The sequence below is a fragment of the Rhipicephalus microplus genome, unplaced genomic scaffold, assembly GCF_043290135.1.
Source record: "Rhipicephalus microplus isolate Deutch F79 unplaced genomic scaffold, USDA_Rmic scaffold_12, whole genome shotgun sequence".
NCBI classification, from domain to species: domain Eukaryota; kingdom Metazoa; phylum Arthropoda; class Arachnida; order Ixodida; family Ixodidae; genus Rhipicephalus; species Rhipicephalus microplus.
In genome coordinates, this window is record NW_027464585.1 from 13,235,104 (window position 1) to 13,246,972 (window position 11,869).

General features: G+C 49.0%; 1 long non-coding RNA gene across 1 annotated transcript; it reads left to right on the forward strand.

Moving 5' to 3' along the window:
- The first annotated feature begins 7,053 nt into the window (after nucleotides 1-7,053).
- Nucleotides 7,054-11,379, forward strand: LOC142783782 (uncharacterized). The gene is made up of 2 exons (XR_012888454.1): nucleotides 7,054-7,810; nucleotides 9,643-11,379. It is a non-coding gene; the product is annotated as an uncharacterized LOC142783782 (long non-coding RNA).
- The last annotated feature ends 490 nt before the right edge of the window (nucleotides 11,380-11,869 follow it).

Sequence of the window (11,869 nt, forward strand, 5' to 3'; positions counted from 1 at the left end):
CAAAGCTATCAGCGCAAAGAAAAAAGCAACACACCACTCCCGGGAGGGCACGAAACTCCAACCTTTCGGTTAACAGGCGATCGCGCTAGCCAATTGCGCCACGGAGACAATCCTGCTCCACTCTCACCACCATTAGAACATATCTTCAATGCTATAAGCCAAAAGAAAAAAAAGTGCCGCACCACCACCGGGTGGGCTTGAACGTCCAACCTTTCGGTTAACGGTCGATCGCGCTAGCCAATTGTGCCACGGAGACAGTCCTGCTCCACTCTCACCACCATCATAATATATCTTCAAAGCTATCAGCCCAAAGAAAAAAAAGCGCAGCACCACCACCGGGTGGGCTCGAACTCCAACCTTTCGGTTAACAGCCGATCACGCTAGCCAATTGCGCCACGGAGACAATCCTGCTCCACTCTCACCACCATTAGAACATATCTTCAATGCTGTAAGCCAAAAGAAAAAAAAGCGCCGCACCACCACCGGGTGGGCTCGAACCTCCAAACTTTCGGTTAACAGCCGATCGCGCTAGCCAATTGCGCAACGGAGACAGTCGTGCTCCACTCTCACCAACATCAGAACATATCTTCAAAGCTATCAGCCCAAAGAAAAAAAAAGTGCCGCACCACCACCGGGTGGGCTCGAACCTCCAACCTTTCGGTTAAGAGCCGATTGAGCTAGTGATTTGCGCCACGGAGACAGCCTTGCTCTACTCTCACCACCATCAGAACAAATCTTCAAAGCTATCAGCGCAAAGAAAAAAGCAACACACCACTCCCGGGAGGGCACGAAACTCCAACCTTTCGGTTAACAGCCGATCGCGCTAGCCAATTGCGCCACGGAGACAATCCTGCTCCACTCTCACCACCATTAGAACATATCTTCAATGCTATAAGCCAAAAGAAAAAAAAGCGCCGCACCACCACCGGGTGGGCTCGAAACTCCAACCTTTCGGTTAACAGCTGATCGCGCTAGCCAATTGCGCCACGGAGAATGTCCTGCTCCACTCTCACCTCCATCAGAACATATCTTCAAAGCTATCAGCGCCAAGAAAAAAAGCAACACACCACTCCTGGGAGGGCTCGAACCTCCAACTTTTCGGTTAACAGCCGAGCGCACTTGCCAATTTCGCCACGGAGACAGTCCTGCTCCACTCTCACCACTATCAGAACATATCTTCAAAGCTATCAGCCCAAAGAAAAAAAAGCGCCGCACCACTACCGGGTGGGCTCGAACCTCCAACCTTTCGGTTAAAAGCCGATCGCGCTAGCCATTTGCGCCACAGAGACAGTCGTGCTTCACTCTCACCACCGTCAGAACATTTCTTCAGAGCTATCAGCCCAAAGAAAATAAAAGCGCCGCACCACCACTGGGTGGGCTCGAACCTCCAACAATTCGGTTAACAGCCGATTGCGCTAGCCAATTGCGCCACGGAGACAGTCGCGCTTCACTTTCACCACCATCAGAACATAATTTTAAAGCTATCAGCGCAAAGAAAAAAGGAACACACCACTTCCGAGAGAGCTCGAAACACCAACTTTTGGTTAACAGCCGATCGCGCTAGCCAATTGCGCCACGGAGACAGTCCTGCTCCACTCTCACCACCATCATAATATATCTTCAAAGCTATCAGCCCAAAGAAAAAAAAGCGCCGCACCACCACCGGGTGGGCTCGAACTCCAACCTTTCGGTTAACAGCCGATCACGCTAGCCAATTGCGCCACGGAGACAGTCGTGCTCCACTCTCACCACCATCAGAACATATCTTCAAAGCTATCAGCGCAAAGAAATGGCAACACACCACTCCCGGGAGGGCTCGAACCTCCAAATTTTTGGTTAAATGCCGATCGCGCTAGCCAATTGCGCCACGGAGACAGTCCTGCTCCACTCTCACCACCATCAGAACATATCTTCAAATCTATCAGCGCAAAGAAAAAAGCAACACACCACTCCAGGGAGGGCTCGAACCTCAAACTTTTCGGTTAACAGCCGAGCGCGCTAGCCAATTTCGCCACGGAGACAGTCCTGCTCCACTCTCACCACCATCAGAACATATCTTCATAGCTATCAGCCCAAAGAAAAAAAAGCGCCGCACCACCACCGGGTGGGCTCATACCTCCAACCTTTCGGTTAACAGTCGATCGCGCTAGCCATTTGCGCCATGGAGACAGTCGTGCTCCACCTCACCACCGTCAGAACATTTCTTCAGAGCTATCAGCCCAAAGAAAATAAAAGCGCCCCACCACCACTGGGTGGGCTCGAACCTCCAACATTTCGGTTAACAGCCGATCGCGCTAACCAATTGCGCCACGGAGACAGTCGTGCTTCACTTTCACCACCATCAGAACATATCTTCAAAGCTATCAGCGCAAAGAAAAAAGCAACACACCACTCCCGGGAGGGCACGAAACTCCAACCTTTCGGTTAACAGCCGATCGCGCTAGCCAATTGCGCCACGAAGACAGTCCTGGTCCACTCTAACCACCATCAGAACATATCTTCAAAACTATCAGCCCAAAGAAAAAAAGCGCCGCACCGCCACCGGGTGGGCTTGAACGTCCAACCTTTCGGTTAACGGTCGATCGCGCTAGACAATTGCGCCACGGAGACAGTCCTGCTCCACTCTCACCACCATCATAATATATCTTCAAAGCTATCAGCCCATAGAAAAAAAAGCGCCGCACCACCACCGGGTGGGCTCGAACTCCAACCTTTCGGTTAACAGCCGATCACGCTAGCCAATTGCGCCACGGAGACAATCCTGCTCCACACTCACCACCATTAGAACATATCTTCAATGCTATAAGCCAAAAGAAAAAAAAGCGCCGCACCACCACCGGGTGGGCTCGAACCTCCAACCTTTCGGTTAACAGCCGATCGCGCTAGCCAATTGCGCAACGGAGACAGTCGTTCTCCACTCTCACCACCATCAGAACATATCTTCAAAGCTATCAGCGCAAAGAAAAAAGCAACACACCACTCCCGGGAGGGCACGAAACTCCAACCTTTCGGTTAACAGCCGATCGCGCTAGCCAATTGCGCCACGAAGACAGTCCTGCTCCACTCTCACCACCATTAGAACATATCTTCAATGCTATAAGCCAAAAGAAAAAAAAGCGCCGCACCACCACCGGGTGGGCTCGAACCTCCAACCTTTCGGTTAACAGCCGATCGCGCTAGCCAATTGCGCAACGGAGACAGTCGTTCTCCACTCTCACCATTATCAGAACATATCTTCAAAGCTATCAGCGCAAAGAAATGGCAACACACCACTCCCGGGAGGGCTCGAACCTCCAAATTTTCGGTTAAAAGCCGATCGCGCTAGCCAATTGCGCCACGGAGACAGTCCTACTCCACTCTCACCACCATCAGAACATATCTTCAAAGCTATCAGCCCAAAGAAAAAAAAGCGCCGCACCACCACCGGGTGGGCTCGAACCTCCAACCTTTAGGTTAACATCCGATCGCGCTAGCCATTTGCGCCATGGAGACAGTCGTGCTCCACTATCACCACTGTCAGAACATTTCTTGAGAGCTATCAGCCCAAAAAAAATAAAAGTGCCGCACCACTCCCGGGAGGGCACAAAACTTCAACCTTTCGTTTAACAGCCGATCGCGCTAGCCAATTGCGCCGCGAAGACAGTCCTGCTCCACTCTCACCACCATCAGAACATATCTTCAAAACTATCAGCCCAAAGAAAAAAAAGCGCCGCACCACCACTGGGTGGGCTCGAAACTCCAACCTTTCGGTTAACAGCCGATCGCGCTAGCCAATTGCGCCACGGAGACAGTCGTGCTCCACACTCACCACCATCAGAACATATCTCTAAAGCTATCAGCGCAAAGAAAAAAGCAACACACCACTTCCGAGAGAGCTCAAAACTCCAACTTTTGGCTAAAAGCCGATCGCGCTAGCCAATTGCGCCACGGAGACAATCCTGCTCCACTCTCACCACCATTAGAACATATCTTCAATGCTATAAGTCAAAAGAAAAAAAAGCGCCGCACCACCACCGGGTGGGCTCGAACCTCCAACCTTTCGGTTAACAGCCGATCGCGCTAGCCAATTGCGCCACGGAGACAGTCGTGCTCCACTCTCACCACCATCAGAACATATCTTCAAAGCTATCAGCGCAAAGAAATGGCAACACACCACTCCCGGGAGGGCTCGAACCTCCAAAGTTTCGGTTAAAAGCCGATCGCGCTAGCCAATTGCACCACGGAGACAGTCCTGCTCTACTCTCACCACCATCAGAACATATCTTCAAACCTATAAGTGCAAAGAAAAACGCAACACACCACTCCCGGGAGGGCTCGAACCTCCAACTTTTCGGTTAACAGCCAAGCGCGCTAGCCAATTTTGCCACGGAGACAGTCCTGCTCCACTCTCACCACCATCAGAACATATCTTCAAAGCTATCAGCCCAAAGAAAAAAAAAAGTGCCGCACCACCACCGGGTGGGCTCGAACCTCCAACCTTTCGGTTAAGAGCCGATTCAGCTAGTGAATTGCGCCACGGAGACAGTCTTGCTCTACTCTCACCACCATCAGAACAAACATTCAAAGCTATCAGCGCAAAGAAAAAAGCAACACACCACTGCCGGGAGGGCACGAAACTCCAACCTTTCGGTTAACAGCCGATCGCGCTAGCCAATTGCGCCACGAAGACAGTCCTGCTCCAGTCTCACCACCATCAGAACATATCTTCAAAACTATCAGCCCAAAGAAAAAAAAGCGCCGCACCACCACCGGGTGTGCTCGAACCTCCAACCTTTTGGTTAAGAGCCGATTCAGCTAGTGAATTGCGCCACGGAGACAGTCTTGCTCTACTCTCACCACCATCAGAACATATCTTCAAAGCTATCAGCGCAAAGAAAAAAGCAACACATCACTCCCGGCAGGGCTCGAACCTCCAACTTTTCGGTTTAACGGCCGATCGCGCTAGTCAATTGTGCCACGGAGACAGTCCTCCTCCACTCTCATCACCATCAGAACATATCTTCAAAGCTATCAGCCCAAAGAAAAAAAAGCGCCGCACCACCACCGGGTGGGCTCGAACCTCCAACATTTCGGTTAAGAGCCGATCGCGCTAGCCAATTGCGCCACGGAGACAGTCGTGCTCCACTTTCACCACCATCAGAACATATCTTCAAAGCTATCAGCGCAAAGAAAAAAGCAACACACCACTCCCGGGAGGGCACGAAACTCCAACCTTTCGGTTAACAGCCGATCGCGCTAGCCAATTGCGCCACGAAGACAGTCCTGCTCCTCTCTCACCACTATCAGAACATATCTATAAAACAATCAGCCTAAAGAAAAAAAAGCGCCGCAGCACCACCGGGTGGGCTCGAAACTCCAACCTTTCGGTTAACAGCCGACCGCGCTGGCCAATAGCGCAACGGAGACTGTCCTGCTCCACTCTCACCACCATCAGAACATATCTTCAAAGGTATCAGCGCAAAGAAAAGAGCAACACACCACTCCCGGGAAGGCTCAAACCTCCAACCTTTCGGTTAACAGCCGATCGCCCTAGCCAATTGCGCCACGCAGACAGTTCTGCTCCACTCTCACCACCATCAGAATATATCTTCAAAGCTATCAGCCCAAAGAAAAAAAAAGCGCCGCACCACCACCAGGTGGGCTCGAAACTCCAACCTTTCGGTTAACAGCCGATCACGCTAGCCAATTGCGCCACGGAGACAGTCCTGCTCCACTCTCACCACCATCAGAACATATCTTCAAAGCTATCAGCCCAAAGAAAAAAAAGCGCCACAGCACCACCGGGTGGGCTCGAACCTCCAATCTTTCGGTTAACAGCCGATCGCGCTAGCCATTTGCGCCACGGAGACAGTCGTTCTCCACTCTCACCACCGTCAGAACATTTCTTCAGAGCTATCAGCCCAAAGAAAATAAAAGCGCCGCACCACCACTGGGTGGGCTCGAACCTCCAATAATTCGGTTACCAGCCGATCGCGCTAGGCAATTTCGCCACGGAGACAGTCGTGCTCCACTTTCACCACCATCAGAACATATCTTCAAAGCTATCAGCGCAAAGAAAAAAGCAACACACCACTCCCGAGAGGGCTCGAAACTCCAACCTTTCGGTTAAAAGCCGATCGCGCTAGCCAATTGCGCCACGGAGACAGTCGTGCTCCACACTCACCACCATCAGAACATATCTTTAAAGCTATCAGCGCAAAGAAAAAAGCAACACACAACTTCCGAGAGAGCTCAAAACTCAAACTTTTGGTTAACAACCGAGCGCGCTAGCCAGTTTCGCCACGGGGACAGTCCTGCTCCACTCTCACCACCATCAGAACATATCTTCAAAGCTATCAGCCCAAAGAAAAAAAGCGCCGCACCACCACCGGGTGGTCTCGAACCTCCAACCTTTCGGTTAAGAGCCGATTCAGCTAGTGAATTTCGCCACGGAGACAGTCTTGCTCTACTCTCACAACCATCAGAACATATCTTCAAAACTATCAGCGCAAAGAAAAAAGCAACACACCACTCCCGGCAGGGCTCAAACCTCCAACTTCTCGGTTAACGGCCGATCGCGCTAGCCAATTGCGCCACGGAGACAGTCCTCTTACACTCTAACCACCATCAGAACTTATCTTCAAAGCTATCAGCCCAAAGAAAATAAAAGCGCCGCACCACCACTGGGTGGGCTCGAACCTCCAATATTTCGGTTAACAGCCGATCGCGCTAGGCAATTTCGCCACGGATACAGTCGTGCTCCACTTTCACCACCAACAGAACATATCTTCAGAGCTATCAGCCCAAAGAAAATAAAAGCAAAACTGCGATTCGGCCTAGTTGGAATCTATCCATCCTGAAAATGTATGCGCAGGCGAACAAGGACAAAGAAAGGAATACAAACTGGCGCAATCTAACAACTGATTTATTAATCGAAAAACATTGACTCTTTTTAACCCTCGGAACAGCGCTCCCTGGTGACCTAAAAAAACACACAATGCACTGCGCACCTACGACAACGATAACAAAAACATAAAAACGATAACAGTTTCATTGATTGACAGACAGGAGCGCTGTTCCGAGGGTTAAAAAGAGTCAATGTTTTTCGATTAATAAATCAGTTGTTAGATTGCGCCAGTTTGTATTCCTTTCTTTGTCCTTGTTCGCCTGCGCATACATTTTCAGGATGGATAGATTCCAACTAGGCCGAATCGCAGTTTTGCTTCAGTTTATTTCTAGTTCATCCGGCCTTCTTTCTTCATGTCCTAACTTTGACTTATCTAACCCGGCGGTTCTGGTGCCGTTTATCGCGGTCTGCGAATGCAGAGCCCGCAAGCTGAGCTGGTTCCTAAAGAATGCACAGTGCCCTATGGAAGTTCTGCTTGTGTGCGGGTGGTTGCCTCCATCGGAAGGACATGCGAGAAGAATCAGCAAGATTCTGCGATCAGAGAGCCGAAGACAGGTTAGGCACTTCAAGGATTGCCTAAGAGTGGCGTGTTCGTCTGTTTCTGATGGGCGTCTAAACGTCAAGGTCTTCCGCGAGTGGTGTAGACAAGCGAACATTTTAACTGAGGCCATGTGGAATGACGTGCGTCGGGGCTTGCCCAGGAAAAAGAGAGATCCGCCGAAGGGAGGCCTTCTACTCCTGGGTGATGCGGTGGTGGAAGAGCGCCAACAAAAGGTCCTGAGGTTGGGACCGAAGTTCTGTGTGGAGCCTAGACTTGACCTTGTGGACAAGCTATCCCTCACAAGAGACATTGCCCGGCAAGTACCCGAAAAGGAAAAAGACAGATGTGTAGTGGAATGTGTGGACGTTGTCGCCAAAGCTTCGGTAAGCACCACGCCTTGCCGTAATGTCGCTCGGGTTGCTAGTTATTTGGTCGAGAACAACTTAAGAGTTGTTCAAGCGGACAAAGAAGGTTTTTTGGTTGTTCTACCGGAGACTATGTATGTAGATAAAGCCTCTGCGGCAATTCAAAAGTGCTTTAAAGAATGTCATGTGAATGTAGAAAGCGTGAAGAGGAAGGCTGTCGAGTTATTAAGGAAATGCAACTTAGAAAAACTTGCGTCGGATGTTGGGAATTCAAAGGGATTGGAATTGAAGGTGTTTTTCACAGCAAAAACCCATAAGCAGGAGGTTCCTTTTAGGCCTATTGTTTCAGAAAAAGGGGCGTGGCAGAAGCTAGTTGCGGGGTATCTGCAAAAGATGTTGAAGTCGTTGAAAGTAAATGACCCTTTTCTGCTGGCTAATTCTGAGGGTCTCACGGGGTTTCTTGCATCAGATAACAGAAAAAACAGTTGGGGTATCAGCATTGACGCTCAGGACTTGTATTACTCGTTGCCGCATGTGCCTTTAATGCAGTGTGTCCTAGAGTGCATAACAGAAAATAATGAAGTGACGTTTCGCAACACCTGTGGTATGCCCGTCGAGTCTTTTCTTGAGCTTCTGAGCTTTTATTTAGAGAACACTCACGTGGGGTTCGGGGATAAAACGTTCATCCAGGCGAAGGGGGTATGCATTGGGTCAAAGGTAGCGCCGGTCCTTAGTGACATTTTCATGGGCAGCATAGATAGAGATTTGTCGTTTTGCCTACAAGGTGTAGTCTACAAGGTCTTCAGGTATGTCGATGACTACTTGGTGTTGGGGTGCGATGTGCACAAAGAGGACTTCAGGGTTTCGGTATTGAATGCTTTTAATTCTCTAGGAAAGGGGTTGACATTTACTTCAGAAGTACCGGTTGAAAATAAGCTACAGTTTTTGGATTTGAAGCTGAACTTTTTGTCAGATCATGTGTGTTGGACCTTTTCGCCTAGGGCAGGAAAGCCGCTTATGAGTTTCGCTTCATGTCATTCTAAGCTGGTCAAGAATGGAATTATAACAAATTGTTTTCGGTCTGCATTGGTTAAATCCTGTTTCCATACTGTTCATGCGTCGTTTCATGAACAGGTCTCTAGGCTCCAGGACGAGGGGTACCCATTCTCTGTGATGTTGGCCGTAGGCACTAGGTTATTAAAGAAGCTCAGACGGGAAACGGCGCCATGTTTGGAAGCAGGTGGGATGACTGGTTCTAGCTCTAAGGTAGTAGCGGTCCCTTATGTACATAGGCTGTCACATAGATTAAAAAAGGTGGCTGGAAAGTATGATGTGAAAGTAGTGTTTTCGGCCAAAAACAAAATAGGAGGAGTGTGCGCGTTGGTCAACCAGCAATGCGACAGAGGGACCAACGCACATAAGAGATGTAGCATAAGACATAAGCTCAGGTTTGTTGAATGTGCACACAGTGTGGTGTATTGCATACCTTTATCATGCGGTTGTGTATATATAGGGCAGACTGGCAGGTGCATTAACACGAGGCTAAGAGAGCATATGTCAAGCCTGAAGGGTCGGCCTGTAACCCATTTGGCAATGCATTGCAATGAGTGCGCATGCTCTCCTTGCTTTGGCGACACTACCTTGTTGTATAGGAGTAGAAACAAGACGTCAAGGGAGATAATGGAGGCATATCATATAGACAAGCAGAAAGACAACTGTGTTAGCCACCCTTCAGTAGCTTTACTAACAAAAGAAATCGCGCTCCTGTCTGTCAATCAATGAAACTGTTATCGTTTTTATGTTTTTGTTATCGTTGTCGTAGGTGCGCAGTGCATTGTGTGTTTTTTTAGGTCACCAGGGAGCGCTGTTCCGAGGGTTAAAAAGAGTCAATGTTTTTCGATTAATAAATCAGTTGTTAGATTGCGCCAGTTTGTATTCCTTTCTTTGTCCTTGTTCGCCTGCGCATACATTTTCAGGATGGATAGATTCCAACTAGGCCGAATCGCAGTTTTGCTTCAGTTTATTTCTAGTTCATCCGGCCTTCTTTCTTCATGTCCTAACTTTGACTTATCTAACCCGGCGGTTCTGGTGCCGTTTATCGCGGTCTGCGAATGCAGAGCCCGCAAGCTGAGCTGGTTCCTAAAGAATGCACAGTGCCCTATGGAAGTTCTGCTTGTGTGCGGGTGGTTGCCTCCATCGGAAGGACATGCGAGAAGAATCAGCAAGATTCTGCGATCAGAGAGCCGAAGACAGGTTAGGCACTTCAAGGATTGCCTAAGAGTGGCGTGTTCGTCTGTTTCTGATGGGCGTCTAAACGTCAAGGTCTTCCGCGAGTGGTGTAGACAAGCGAACATTTTAACTGAGGCCATGTGGAATGACGTGCGTCGGGGCTTGCCCAGGAAAAAGAGAGATCCGCCGAAGGGAGGCCTTCTACTCCTGGGTGATGCGGTGGTGGAAGAGCGCCAACAAAAGGTCCTGAGGTTGGGACCGAAGTTCTGTGTGGAGCCTAGACTTGACCTTGTGGACAAGCTATCCCTCACAAGAGACATTGCCCGGCAAGTACCCGAAAAGGAAAAAGACAGATGTGTAGTGGAATGTGTGGACGTTGTCGCCAAAGCTTCGGTAAGCACCACGCCTTGCCGTAATGTCGCTCGGGTTGCTAGTTATTTGGTCGAGAACAACTTAAGAGTTGTTCAAGCGGACAAAGAAGGTTTTTTGGTTGTTCTACCGGAGACTATGTATGTAGATAAAGCCTCTGCGGCAATTCAAAAGTGCTTTAAAGAATGTCATGTGAATGTAGAAAGCGTGAAGAGGAAGGCTGTCGGGTTATTAAGGAAATGCAACTTAGAAAAACTTGCGTCGGATGTTGGGAATTCAAAGGGATTGGAATTGAAGGTGTTTTTCACAGCAAAAACCCATAAGCAGGAGGTTCCTTTTAGGCCTATTGTTTCAGAAAAAGGGGCGTGGCAGAAGCTAGTTGCGGGGTATCTGCAAAAGATGTTGAAGTCGTTGAAAGTAAATGACCCTTTTCTGCTGGCTAATTCTGAGGGTCTCACGGGGTTTCTTGCATCAGATAACAGAAAAAACAGTTGGGGTATCAGCATTGACGCTCAGGACTTGTATTACTCGTTGCCGCATGTGCCTTTAATGCAGTGTGTCCTAGAGTGCATAACAGAAAATAATGAAGTGACGTTTCGCAACACCTGTGGTATGCCCGTCGAGTCTTTTCTTGAGCTTCTGAGCTTTTATTTAGAGAACACTCACGTGGGGTTCGGGGATAAAACGTTCATCCAGGCGAAGGGGGTATGCATTGGGTCAAAGGTAGCGCCGGTCCTTAGTGACATTTTCATGGGCAGCATAGATAGAGATTTGTCGTTTTGCCTACAAGGTGTAGTCTACAAGGTCTTCAGGTATGTCGATGACTACTTGGTGTTGGGGTGCGATGTGCACAAAGAGGACTTCAGGGTTTCGGTATTGAATGCTTTTAATTCTCTAGGAAAGGGGTTGACATTTACTTCAGAAGTACCGGTTGAAAATAAGCTACAGTTTTTGGATTTGAAGCTGAACTTTTTGTCAGATCATGTGTGTTGGACCTTTTCGCCTAGGGCAGGAAAGCCGCTTATGAGTTTCGCTTCATGTCATTCTAAGCTGGTCAAGAATGGAATTATAACAAATTGTTTTCGGTCTGCATTGGTTAAATCCTGTTTCCATACTGTTCATGCGTCGTTTCATGAACAGGTCTCTAGGCTCCAGGACGAGGGGTACCCATTCTCTGTGATGTTGGCCGTAGGCACTAGGTTATTAAAGAAGCTCAGACGGGAAACGGCGCCATGTTTGGAAGCAGGTGGGATGACTGGTTCTAGCTCTAAGGTAGTAGCGGTCCCTTATGTACATAGGCTGTCACATAGATTAAAAAAGGTGGCTGGAAAGTATGATGTGAAAGTAGTGTTTTCGGCCAAAAACAAAATAGGAGGAGTGTGCGCGTTGGTCAACCAGCAATGCGACAGAGGGACCAACGCACATAAGAGATGTAGCATAAGACATAAGCTCAGGTTTGTTGAATGTGCACACAGTGTG